A 14,596-nucleotide genomic window follows, 5' to 3' on the forward strand; every position below is an offset into this window, starting at 1 on the left:
TTAATTCTACTCAACAGCCATAGGGAAGAAGCAGGTGATATTGAAAGGAGAAAGAAGGCAAAACAAAGTAAATTTAGTAATTTGTAAGTATTGGGGAAGAGAGACCTTGTCCATTACTTAGTTTCTTAGTCTCTTTGACTTTTGTTTTAATTCTATATTAATTTTACATTACAAGCAAGAGATTATATAAATAATACATAAAGATTCTGTTATGAAGCAAAGAACAGAAGAATTGCATTTTATTTCCAGGAAAATCATCGACTAACACCGCATACATATTCTATTCTACTATTGTCCAAAATAAAATAAAATCAAGCATGTTTCCTTAAAGCTGTGCCCTCACAGTGGCAAGACTGATGGCATCAATTTAAAACTTTTTGTCCTTTTAAGATTCTGTCACTTTTAATCAATGTCCCATAAATTTATCTTTTTTTACCCTTTGTGATGTTTTCAGGTAAAGAAAATTACTTGTTTGTGTATTTATTTTAAACACCACTTGATTAAAGGAAAATTAAAAACCCCAGGCAAAATTTTGTTATAGTATTTTAAATAAATTGTAACATTTGCACTACAAATGCAAAGTCTCCCCACCCACATAAGAAAGGAAAAAAGTTCCCACACCCCCAGAAAGAAAAGTTTCCACATAGGACATTTTTCCAATAAAATTTGTATAGAACAATCACAGGAGTTAATTGGTAAAACCATAACTAATTCTTGAAATCATAGACCACCCAGACACGAAACTATTCATGGGTTTTTGTTTTTGTTTTGCCAGTAATTTTAGCATAATGAGTACCAAAATATATCTGAGACAAAGGAAGACATGCCCCCCAAAAGTTTTGGAGCAGAGTGGGTTCTCAAGAAAAAGGAAATGCTATGATATAGTCTGTTATTTAATTTTGACATTGTGCATCAAATCATCATAAATTCAAATTTTAAGGTAAAAATATTTTTAGTAAAGCACAAAGGTTTAAAATTCCTGGGGAATTTCTCTCTAATAAAATAAGACGATCAGTTAAAATCATGCAAAATAAAAGCAATATATGGTAATGAATCATACTTTTGACTTTCAAAAGTACAGACATGACATTATTTACTTCTGATGGTGTAATTATATTTTCCTTTCTGTAAATGTTATTTTACTAATTTCATGTTTTTCCCTGTTCTTTAAAAACTTAATTAAAGTTTTCTTTAAAAACTTTAATTAAGACTTGGGGACCCACTTAATAATGAAATTTGGTTCAATAAAACTAGTCCTTTTTTATAAAAGAAAGTTACTTAAGGTTATTCTAAAAATAGAAAGTTCTACTAAATTTGAATTTGTGACTGAAGCCTGAATAATTCCTTTACAATATATCCTTGGATAAGGTAAATGAATGCTAACGTATATTTATAATAAAAAATGAAGGCAGTATTATTTAAATGGATAAGATAGACCTGATTTCTAATTTAACATTTATCTTCCCTCGTTTGCAAGTTTTAATATTATCCATCCTTTTGTGGCCTTGCTTAACTTTGAAGAAAGGGTAGACAAGCGGCCTTGAGAGAGTAAGCAAAAAGTTAATGAAAAGCTAGAGCTACAAAGAACCTGCTCCTACCCACGCCGCCAAAAAGTTTGGGTTTTCCTTTCCTTATCTCTAAAAGCATGTGATAGTGGCCCAAGTTGGGGGGGAAAAGGACCATCCCTTTGATCTTCAGTTTAGTGACAAGATATAGTCCTGAACCATTTTGACACAATCAGAGGTTTGCTATTAATTTTCCGGTTGAATCAGTCAGCTTAGAGAAGAAAAGGATTTAACAATAGAGTTAGGTGCTTACAATAACTTTAAACCCACTAATACACCAGTATATTTCTCCAGTAAAATAATTCTTGATTGTATCATTTAGAAAATATCAGCTTTGGTGTTAATCTTGAAATCGCAGTTTACTCTACCCATAAAGAAGGAAAGCTTGGTTATGAGATAAATTTCACCACATAATATTTGACTTAAAAAGAATTCTTCAGAAGTGAAATGTAGCAAGAGCTAAAGCTTCATGACCATGACCCTAAGATTGTCCTGGTCAGAGATTCTGCTGAGAGACTTGCATAAGCCATATATCTTCTCCTTCAAAAAAGCAGGATACTAAAAATATACGCATTGTTTCAGGGCTTTCATAAATTCCATGAAGTCTGTGAGATGACTTGAACAATTTCATTTGTCCTAGAAATCATATTGATATTTTCATCCTACTTGTTTGAGAGAGAAGTCTCCATGCCAATAATTATTTTACAATAAACACTGTAATATAAAACCTTTAGCTTTATTATACCAACATATTTACAGGAATCAAACAAACTCCCCCAAGTGATTGTCTAGCAGGACAGTAAAATTAATAAATGAAAGTGAGTAATTTGAAGTAGTAAATTTTCCAGTTCACTTTGCAATTACTTTTATGCTTTCCTCTGGGTGGTCCTAAGAATCCATGGCTTGGTGCTCCTAAAATTGAAATCACTAAGGTCAACCTGAAAGTGTTCTAGCTATTCAGATTAATCTAAAAAACTTTTAAAAAAAAATGTGTTTCAGTTTTAATTTCTAGCTCTTGGAAGATGTAACCAATGAGTAGCTGAAATGCAAGACGTTTGTGATACTTATAATTCATCATAGGTTTTCCGTGAAAATTATACTTCTTAAAATATAAGCATACTTGAGGGACACCTGGGGCTCAGTGGGTTAAGCGTTTGCCTTTGGCTCAGGTCATGACCCTCGGGTCTGAGATCAAGTGCAGCATCAGGTTCCTTGCTCAGCGAGCAGCCTGCCTTTCCCTCTGCCTGCTGTTCCCTTGCGTGTATGTGCTCGCTCGTGCTCTCTCTGACAAATAAATTCAATCTTTAAAAATAAATAAGCATATTTGAGAAAAGCATCTAAAATATGATTACTGTTCATGATGATATAAAGAAACCTTTACCTTTATAATCCAAAATGTTACCAGTGGTTATTGCCGGAATAGGACAGTCCCCCTGCTATATGTTCAATAGCTTCCTTTACTTTCTCTTTTGTAACACTCACTGAATTTTAACACCTGACCCATTTTCCTTTTGCCTATTTGCTTATCAGTTTCACAATGTCTGTATGACCCCCACTGTACTTAAGCTTCCTGATATATACGAGGTGCCCTATAAGTACGTGTGAATTAAGGCATATTGGTTTTAATTCCTTTCTACATATTTTGACTTCTAAATTTGTAATATCGCTATTATTTATGATACACATCCATAATAGAGCTTATTTTTTCAGCTCATATCTACCTAGCATAATAGTACAAAGATTAAAAATACAGGCTCTGAAGCCAGTGTAAACTGGGGTCTAATTCCTACTAGTCATGTGGTGTTAGGGAGACATTCTGACTTCTCTGTGCCTCCATTTCTTCCTGTGTGAAATGAATATACCTGGTGGGAGGAGGCAATGAGTTACTACACCCAGAAATCTTAGAACACGATTTTATACTAGTTTCCATCCAATAAATATGCATCTTTAATGTGACTTGGCACCACAGCATCAGAGAGAAGTATAAATGTTTCTTAGGTCTTAAAAGATAACCATCACACATTGAAAGAAAAGGTATAAAAATTACTAAAATGCACATTTTTGAAACTCAAGAAATAGACTAAGGATAGTAGCTTTAAAGTCCTCTAGAACCTCCACAATTATCATTGATGAACCTAATAGAACTAGAATATGTTCATAATAAGACTGAATCATAAAAACATGTTGAATTTTGTTCCTCATGATCACTTTTGAAAGCAGGAAATGATAACAGAAGACAATTTTTGGCAACATCACTAGTAATTTTTTCAAATTAGTAATTTAAAACAAAAGATTTTAGTTTTGGGGGGGGGAATGAAATGCCAAAAATGTCAAGTCAATGCCAGATAGATGATGGGTCTCTGTATTATCACCAATATGAAGGGCAAAGGAGAACCATGTGTTCTTTAAAAATGGAGTGTTTTGCATTTCCTTAAACACTGCAGTTTCAGAAAAGGGCATTTTTAACTAGGCCTTAAATATTTTGGATTTATACTACCTTCTATGAAAATATTCCTTTAATCCCTACTAAACATCTGAAATATTAAAGTGTTAAGGTTACTGTTCTTTTTCCTTTATTAGCTTTTAAATAGTTCATGAAGAAGGTTAGAGGAGAACATTAATGATTCTAAAAATCAAATAGCCCTACTGAAAAGAATTAATCTCATTGCATATGAGTACATATGGGGACATATTACATAAGGGATCATGCATCATAGTTTATGGTGTGCCCACATTTTCACATTCATTTTGTTGGTTTGGCAAACAAGAGTCTGTCACAGCACCCATTAAGAAAAAGGCAAAGCATGCTTCAGGAAATAACAACAAAAAAAGTTCATTGTAATAGAATCGTTAGGCAGAATTAATTATGAATGAAGCTATGGCTATAGTTTCTCAGATAAGATTTTGATAAGTCACACAAGCCATGCAAAGGAGTTCAGATCTGAATCAGGAGATGGTAAAGAGTTAATAGACTATTTAAGTAAGGAAGCGTGGTGTCATATTGGGTGGTGAGGAAGTTTCTGGACTATTTCCTCTCCAGGAAAATCAAGTTAAATATTAAACGTATTTTGTAACCAACATTAAAATTTGAAATAACCATTAGTAGATTCAGAGGCGGAAAAAAGGAAGAAAAGGTAATAGACTCTGTTGTAGACCAGAAGGAAAGCTTTAAGTGGTGTGTGTTTGTGTATTTGTGTGTATGTTTGTACATGTGCATAGACACGTATGTACAAGGAGCCAAGAATGGAGTAATCCTAGTCCTTTCAAGTTACTTATTAAGTAATTATTAAAATAAATTTAGGTTATTATTTTCCTGTGAATGAGCTATTTTATTCCCTCATAATCATCTTTCCCATTCTTTCTTTAGCACCTTCACATGCTTTTTATACAATCTGGAAATCTAATTTCATGTGCTCTTTCTCCAAAATTTATCTCTCTATCTCTCTTATCTATCTCTATCTCTCTTTTTCTTCTTCCTCCCCTTTTAATAAATGTGATGTAAGAGTTGAATCAATCTCTTGACTACATCCTTTGTCTGTTAGACACAATTGATCTCATAAGCTTAAAAAGTAATAAAACACAATTTTCCTTAAAGTCAATAAGATATTCCAATGATGTATCTTTTTAAAATCAGATAATTATAAAATAACACATAATTTAAATGTTTGCATTTCTTCCTAAAAGAAAATTAAAATTAGTTGCAATTACTGTCCCCCTACCAGCTATTGTGTATCCTTGAATTGTTAGCCTCTGATATCTTACTGACAAATTTAATGAAGTCATAAAAATATGCAACAGTATGTTCTCTCATTCATTTATTTGTTCACTTTTAGATTCACTTAATAAATTTTTTTTATCTCTTCCTGTGTAACTGGAATATGCCACCCAATATGGCATTAATATGCCACCCAAGTTAATCATGATTCTTGCTTTCATGAAGCTTAGAATTTATCAGAGAAAACAGTTAAACAAACAATTACAGTAGAAGATACTGAGCACAAGCAATTAAAATATAGCCTGGATTCTTCCAGCCTGGCTGGGCACACAAAACTTCCCTTTTCCTGTCCCCCAAAGAAAGCAAATATAAGAAACAAAAATTTGACTACTGGAAACCTTTAAGAATGACATAAATCTTTATTGTAACATTCATTAAGCGAACACATAGGGAGGTTATAGAGATATCACAAAGAAGACTTCCCAATAGTTATGTGTAGGCATTTCTCCTTTGAATTACCTCACCCGTAACAGGTATTAAAATCCTCTCCCCCTCTTTGTGCAACCAGTCTCCTCTGTGTGTATGTGTGTGTAGTCAGTCCACTGTCTACCACATTTGTCTTCCAATTTCCGTACTTCCTTTCTTCTCTGTCTTTACTTTCTGTGCCTTCCTTTGGAAGTGTAGTTCATCTTCCATTTACTGCCCATCCTTTGAGAATGAACATGGTTAGTAAAATCTGTTCTCACCATGGTAGGTGACATAGTAAGTGTCCTAAGAATACATTGCATAGTACCCAACATGTACCTGGAAATGGAAGGAGAACAAGAGCATACATAGGAGTTGTCCAGAACATTATCTAAGCAGGGGAAGCGTGCGGTGAGAATAATAAGAAAGGAGACCATGACACCATATGGACATAAAGTGGATAAGTAGATGCATGATCTTGGAGTGCCTATTGCCCCATAGTAAGAAGTTTGTCCTTGTCGTATTTGCTTGTTTATATTTATTTATGTTATTTAATCAATGCCTCTATTCCCCTCTAGATGCAAAGAGGTATGCTACAAAGCCCATGACTGGTTTGTTCACTGTTGCATCCCCGGTTCCTGATTGGTACCTGGAACCTAGAATTGCTCAATAAATATTCACTTGGTAAACAATGCATTAATAGCAGATGTAAGCTCTAGATACAGTTGTGAAGATAGTAGATTTATCCAGTGTTGAGACTTCGCAGGGAGTGTAGTGCATTGTGAGAAAATAGATGACATAATGGCTGAGATGACTTACATTAAAAAGAGTTCAAGAATAGGTGGAGGCTAAAAAGGAAAAATAAATGGGCAAAGCAATCGAAGATATTAATGAGTTTTGATTTTGAGAAGATGAGGATTGAGAAGAGAGAGGTAATAGAGCTAGAGGGAAAAGAGGCTTTGATGAGGGGATGGTTGGATGTAAAAAAATGATTCAAAATGTGAAGCAGTTTTGGGTGATGATGATAAAATCCAGGGCCTGGATATAGGAGTGGATGGCTAAAATAAAGTGAATGTCTTTAAAGATCACGAGATCAATGAACAGAGCAAACACAGCGAGTTCAGGTTGATCGCAGGAGGAGGTTATGAATATTGCACCGAAGGGGAGCGTACCTGAAAACGTGAGGCAACCAGAAAGAAGCATGGCTGGACGGTAATGTGGAATAGAAAAGAAGCTAACCAACTTTCAGACGAGAGGTCTATGGATTCTAGTGATGGACGGCCGCCAGAGGGGAAGAATGTAGGTAGGAGAAGTGGTATTTTCAGAGAAAAGATAAGTTACGTTTAAATCAAGAAGATGATGGAGAAATTCAGAGAAGTAGCTGAGATTTTAGGAAAATTTGTGAAGGCTTGTCCCAGAAGACACAATGAAAAGTTGTGAGAGATCCCCAAGAGTAGCTCTCAAGAAATGAATACAGATGGAGGATGCGAAAAGAGAGAACAGGCAATTCGGGCACTGACAAAAAATAACAGGGTTGAGAACCATGGAGTTAGCTGGCCAGTGCCATTGGATAATCAGGGGAGAAAGGACAGCAGGTGCTTTTGACATCCCACAGAATGTTGGCTAGCCTGGCTGTAGTTACTTCCAAAAACATTCCTAGGATTGGTATTCCTGGAGTATTAGAAGAGTGTATTAGAAGAGTGGTCTCTCTGGAAGGAGTCAAATTTGGGTGGATTTGGTGAACTCTAGACTTGAAATCCTAGTGCCAAACTTCCCCAGTGCTGGTCACAGGACTGCGATATGTATCCTGAGCCTGGTGACAGAGACACTCTACCTCCTAGGCAGACTGGGAGACCAAGGACAGAGCATAAGCCAACTCAACTTCTAAAGAAGCACATTTTCTGTTCCCCATGAATACTAACCAGTGCCGTCATGCTGGGCAGTGGTTGGACACAATGAAGTTCACGTTTATAGACCTTCTGAGCTGATCAGTTTACTAAGTTCCAGTGACAAATACATCTATCAGGCAGATTTGACCCCTGAGTGAGCTTGACAAAGCCCTTCTCTTCTCGTACTCAGGGTGTTTGGGGGAAATCCGTGTTTTCAAAAGGAAGTGTGTTAGACCAAGCCTCCAAATTTTGAGAATAGGCAAGGGGAATTTTCTGGAACCTATCATTTGAGTCATTTTCGGGGTATTTTTATATATATATTCTTCCTGAGAGAGGAAGATTATGGAGGGCTCTCAACTTGCCTACACTTTCCATATGCTAATGCAATTTGTCTGGCCATAAAACTTTCTAAAATATTTGTCGGAGGAGAAAGTTTACTGCCTGGGGAGCAGCATGCAGCAGCTAGCCTTGAGTCCTCTCGTACATAGATCATGCATGCTGTTTCCTCGCTATGCTTGTGCACCACTGAATGTTACCATGATGAATTAAATGGGCGTTTTCCTTTATTCCAAAATAGTGCCAGAGATCAAAAAGCTGCTAAAAGTCCTTTCCACAAGAATGCCTCCCAGAAAAGAATGAGTTATAGTTATTCTCGCCAAGAGATGCCTTCTGTTGTACTCTATCACTTCCTACGATCCAATAGCTTGAAATTGTGCCAAGCTAATTAGCTAGTTCAGTGACTGTTATATTAAGAGCCCAAATAAGCCAAAAGAGTTCATCCTCTTAGTATTCAAGTGCACCTTTATTACTTTTCTCACCAATCAGAAAGCAGCATAAGGTCTCCAACAACTAAACCCAATATATTATCTTTATGTGGACACTTTATAGTGTCTTTAAAAGAATTTTTTGCCATTTATCTAATTTGGGTGCGTCATCAGTATAGTATTTCTGCTCTGGAAAGAAAAATATGTTTGTTAGCTATTTCATTTTTAAATTTACTTGTATCCATTCAATAAGGGTAAGTGAGCTTCTAACCCATACAAGGCATCCAGTGATATAGGAAATAAGCCTTTTATGAAGCAGAGTAGTTTCAAAATGAGTATGAGACTTCTTTAGTTTTATCTTGCTTTATTAATAGTTATTTTTAAAATGTGGATGAGTTGAATATCATACCAGGATTCAAGCCTCTGAGGCTTTTTTTTGGGGGGGGCATAAGTTAAAACTAATCTTAAACTCCTGAAATGAGGGGTTATCTGTCTCTTTGGAGGCCCCAATTTTCTGGCTACAGTGGTGGGATAGTATATTGGGAAAGTGAGTAATGCTTAGAGACCCAGAGCTATTTTTTTTTTAATGCTTGTCTGACAGCTCTGTCAGGGAAAGATTAAAGATTTTTACTGTTTGCTTGTTTTGTTTTAGTAGGCCATGTTCAATATTAATCATTACTTACTTTTAAAATTCTCAGGCTCATCTCTTTTTAAGTGGAAAACAATATTGTGAACTTCCTCTTGAAAATGGTTATACTACGAATAACAGCTGATAAAGAGGATAAGGCTACAATACATGTTATCATATCTATGCTTTGGGATTAATTTATATTTTATTAGTTTATTATTAATTTATATTTATATTTATATTTTATTAGAAGTATTGTGTTCTATTTTATAATTGCCAACTGTCCTGTAAGTATCCTAATGGTAGACAATTGTGTTTGGTTTCCTAGGGGGCCAGTACTATCTCCAAATCTTCAGATGTTTTAACTCATTTAGTTCTCAGTAATTCTGGAGGGGTTATTCATTTCCTCAACTTATATCCAAGACTTTATATCAGAGACTTTATATAACTCGGGTAAGCCTAGTAAGTAAGGCTAGGAAGTGGGATTTGAATTCAGACGGTCTAGCTTCAATCCACGTACCTAATGACTGTGCTATACAGCCTCCATTCTGTGAGGCAGAGATATTCCTACAGTAGTACACATCTGCTTTGCTGATCTTTTGCAGTAACTTGATGCTTTCTACATACTCACAGTTCCCTGCCACACAGGTGGTCCACAGTCTATAGAGTATGGGAACTGAAATGTCATAATTCGTTAATCAATAATTTGGAGGTTGTTTTCGGTTTGTTTGGTTTTTAGCTTTCTTCCTCCTTACAATGTCTTAACAAATTGCTTTCGTCTGGTTTCTCACATCTTTAATTCTGATCTAGTGCTTTGACTTCACTCTATGATCCAGATATCAGTGGCTTGGGTAGAAAACTGTTAACCAGTGTAGCTCTCCTGGTACTGTAGTAGAGGCTTTCTTTTTTAGATGGCTGTATTAGATAGGTTTTTAACTAGTAATCAATGGAGAGGCAATATATGTTTATTCCTGCCTTTCCTTTTGTTCATGCTAGTTACTCCTAGACATTTTCTGCCAAACTAAACACAATTTTAAGTAGGTTTCTATCTTTAATGAACCATTAGAAATCATTAACACCTGCCCTTCCCTGGGTCAGTGCACCTAGCCACCCTCTTGGAAAAGGGAAGCTTTATATCCTATTTGTTTTGGTTGAACTTGTTGCCCTGTAACTCCGCTATGATATGAAGTGACAGAATAAAATGACTTCTTGTTTGTGCATCTCAAGGCTAAAATCAGAGCTATGATAGGGATCATTCAATCAAAATCAACACTGCCTGTTGCAATTTACACCTATTGATATGTTAACAGCTAATTCAAGAGTTTTGCCTGTCAATTTTCACTTTAGGCCACAATTTCAATCGTCACAAGGGAGAGAGAGCGACTTTTAATTGCTTTTCTTCTGTCTTATGTTCTTCCACAGGCTGCTACTCTCATTTTATATTTAGATGTGTTAAATAATTTCCCCTGTTTGCTTCTAGGTACCTTGTTCTGCTTTTTCTTTGATAAGGTAAATGTAGCTGGGAAAAGTAGATTCGTAGAAATGATAGTAAAAAGCAAGTACCTATTATATAAAGTTTTGCCAATTTATAGGACAGGAGCACTAGGTAGGATGTTGAGATAAAATATCTATCTATAATAAACCAACTAAGAATATAAACGAAATTAGGTTATTAACATTTCTCATATAACCATTTGTAAGCAGTTCCGAGTTATAGCTAGAATGTTATGGGATCTATTAAGGGATACATATTTACCAGACCAAATACACTGTAAATCCACACTTACCCAGATAAATGTCATTGACACATCCTACTGGTAACACTGTCATAACCAGATCAATTAAGAATATTCCAATGTGCAAGAAAGCAATAGAAGAAGACCAAGGTGTTATTAATGTCTTACTTTCATCTAAAATATATGGCTTCTTGAAAACTATTCTGTCTTTAATCATACCTTCTCTAATTATCATTCACTTCATTAAAATTTAATGGGTACTCATATGTGAACTGTTTGTCCAGCATAGGCGGCTAAATGATGAATAAGTTCTGGTCCCAACCCTCAAAAAACTTACATTATAATGAAGGGCAAAAGATTGCACAATTGCCATTAGTTAACATTAATGAAATTGCTTATATTAAAAAAATACATAATGGCCTTTTATATACATCAACCTGTTATTGTAAGACAGACGAAATAACCATCACAATGGAAATAAAAGCCACCCTCAAAGAGCAAAGAATAAAGAGCAATGGTGAAGGGAAGAGACTGAGCAAGGCTACACAGAAGAGATGGAATTTGTATACTACCTTCAAAAATGAAAGAATTGGACATAAAATGCTTATTAGCAGCTATACGTTTTATTCTTCTGTTGGGTTTTCTCCACCTGCACCAGGTCAGCCCATGGTTTGGCATCCTGACATGAAATCAGTTATTTGAACATCCCAATGAGAATGGAGGCAGGAAGCCCCAGGGCACTACTGGGCTGTGGGCTGAAAATGAAAATAAACATTGGCCATTGACACAGTGTCTTATTGACAGGTTTCCTGGCAAAGTGTTAATTACTTACCTTGGCGCTCTTCAGATGGATGACAAGACACAGAACGAGGATAGTGACAGTGGTGTGTTGATAAAAGTTTAATAGCTGGCTTTCTTGAAGTGGGCGGGGGGGGGGGAGTCTGATTTGTACTTTTTGCCAATTTCAAGCTACCATACCAATGGCACAAACGGTAAAGCTGAGAAAAGATGTGCGCCTTCAGCTCTTGGGAACCCAGCCAGTGAGAGGTGACTTCAGCCCACTTGTAGGGGTGGATGTTTTCCCTGAAATGAAGTAACCATTATAAACCTGGGTTGATAGTGGGATGTTCAAGTGCACTGACGTCTTTAAATCTGCCTATAAACCCGGCCCGATTGGTGATGTTTCCAAGATCTATCTGGAGTACTTAGGTGGAGACCACTCCAAAATTTATCTTTAACCATCTCAGGATGCTAGATTTTATACCTCTTCCCCCAGCAACACCCCTATCCCCCAAACACAGCTATTTCTTTGATTCTCAATGGATGTATTTTTAAAAGAAGCATTATATTTCATACTTGTAATAAGAATACAGTTTGTTCTAGATTTTCATAGTTGTTTTTGATGTCTAGTGTTTGCTCTATTTTTGCAAGTGATTTACTTTCCAAAAAGTGTAAAGCTTTATCTTTTCACTAAAAATTAAAGAAATAAGATCCGGGGGATATCTTTCTTGAGTTCTTATGAGGCACAGAAGACATCTACAGAAATTTAAATACAAATACAATTGCCATTTAAATTTGCAAAGCATTTATTTTCTAGAATGTCAAGTGAGCCACACTGAAAAGAAGTATAAAGAGTTTAACAGTTGCTCCCATCAGATGTTAGCTTAAGCTCAGTTGGTGTACGGAGATCTTTTCAAAACATCTTACCAGCATTTCTTCCTTTAGCTACTAATCAGATCTGCTGTTTATCCAGGTCTTGTTGAATAAACAAAATTTGCATGACAAGATGTCTCCATCTGAGAAAAGTTCTTTATACTCCAGTTATCCTTTACTGGGGAGTGAGTTTATGGGAAGGGAAGTGTCATAAATTCCTATCAGACTTTTCCAGGCCTTCCCCATACCAAGACTCTTTTCTTTTTTATTTGGATTTTCTGATATCCAGATTCTTTTTGGTCACTATCAACGCAGATGTGTGTGTCTGTACAGAGATCTGATACTGATATTAAATCTCCTCCTAACCCTTGCCTTTGTTTTAGATCAGTGCCCAGACCAGGGTAGTGTAATCTGAATAATGCAGTTTCCTTTTTGTCCCATCTGGTCCATCTGCAAATGTTTAAAAACCCTTCCAAGTTTCCTTTAAAAACACATATCCATTAACACAATGCACATCACTTTATAGCCCTGAACCATGCATGCCTTTTCAAGTCAAGACTTCGCAAGGTGGTGTGGATCACTCACTAATGACCTTGCTCGTTTTCTGTAACTTTGTAGCTAACACCCACCTTCCTCCCTCTGTTTCCACTTTAATGCTTTACTGTTTAACTCGGAGCCTGAAGATGTGCTGAACTCTGCCCTGGGTTTCTCCCCACCAAAGCTCATTGGGTTATAGGACGATCAACGCTATGGATGTTGCGGCTAAACTAAATAATGCCTCTTATGGAAGGACAGAGCTTGGTAAATGTCACTTCTGGCCTCATGTCCCTTTCGGGTGAATCATATTTTGAGAGATTAAGAGAAGAAGGAAAAGGAAAACAAACCTGGGCTCCCTTGGGCATCGCCTGTTCCTAAACCTGGGCACCCTACAAGTATTTTCAACACAAAAAACTAGTTTTGGGAAAAGGATAGAGCAATGCTTACTTTTCACCTGAACAAAACTATTATTTTCCTACATTCTTCTTTCTCCCCTTTTCTTTCTATCCTTTTTTTTATCCTTTAGGAATTCTTTCCCTTTCCTCCTCTTCTTTTTTTTTTTTTTTTTTTTTTTTTTTTTTTAGATTTTATTTATTTATTTGACAGAGATCACAAGTAGGCAGAGAGGCAGGCAGAGAGAGAGGAAGGGAAGCAGGCTCCCTGCTGAGCAGAGAGCCCCATGTGGGGCTCGATTCCAGAACCCTGAGATCATGACCTGAGCCGAAGGCAGAGGCTTTAACCCCCTGAGCCACCCAGGTGCCCCTCCTCCTCTTCTTTAATACTGTTTTCCTGGCTTTAATTTCTACTTTGGACTCTATTTGGCAGTGTTGTGGATTTATCATCTCATTTTATTTTATCCAAATGAAGAAAACTGTCTCCTAAGAGATTAGGTTTATTCCATGTCCTCCTCTTCTCTTCTTCCACCTTCACAACTTGACCACAGGCTTGCTTTCTTCTGTCTAAATTTCATGCAAATCGCCACCTGGGAAACTGTTGGGAAAGAAAAATTATAACTGTGTACTCATGGTTTTTTTTATTTGTTTGTTTGTTTGTTTGTTTTTTCCCCTCCTAATCCCAGGAAAACTCTCTGAAGACAGGCTGGGCTCCAACAGTCTTGATGAGTTCATTTTGACAATATAAAGACACACAGCCTAGCATCCACTAAAGATTCCTCTCTCCTGAAATCCACATTGAAAACTGCCTCCTTCAAGGACGTTCTTGATTATCTTCTTGAATGAAGTGTTGCCTTTGGCAATGTGATGTAATGAAGCCTCACATCTATGTTTATAGCTTCCCTAACAACTTCCAAAGGGAAAAAAAATTTCCACTCCAGGAGGATTTTAAAAATAACTTTCTTTTTTCTTAAAGGCCACTCTTATCTCTACTGAGACAGTCACAATTTTAGACTGTGCCACATCCATAACATTATCTTTTCATAGTTATTTATTCATTCAATAAATATCACTGTGCTAGGCATTTACATTTGAAAGAATATTGAGTCATGATTCCTCTCCATTATTATACACAGGAAATTATTATACAGCATAATAAGAGCTGTGTTATAAATTGCTAAGGGAACCCACAAGAAAGATACCTAGAGACCAGGTGGCAAAGTATGTGATCTGATTGAATAAATGTTATATT

At 36.2% G+C, this 14,596-nt stretch overlaps 1 protein-coding gene across 1 annotated transcript in view; it reads left to right on the forward strand.

The window, feature by feature from the left end:
* The window catches only part of ROBO2 (roundabout guidance receptor 2), a 1,319,482-nt gene that overhangs the window by 372,253 nt on the left and 932,633 nt on the right, over positions 1-14,596 (forward strand).

Source organism: Lutra lutra, chromosome 1 (assembly GCF_902655055.1).
Source record: "Lutra lutra chromosome 1, mLutLut1.2, whole genome shotgun sequence".
NCBI lineage: Eukaryota > Metazoa > Chordata > Mammalia > Carnivora > Mustelidae > Lutra > Lutra lutra.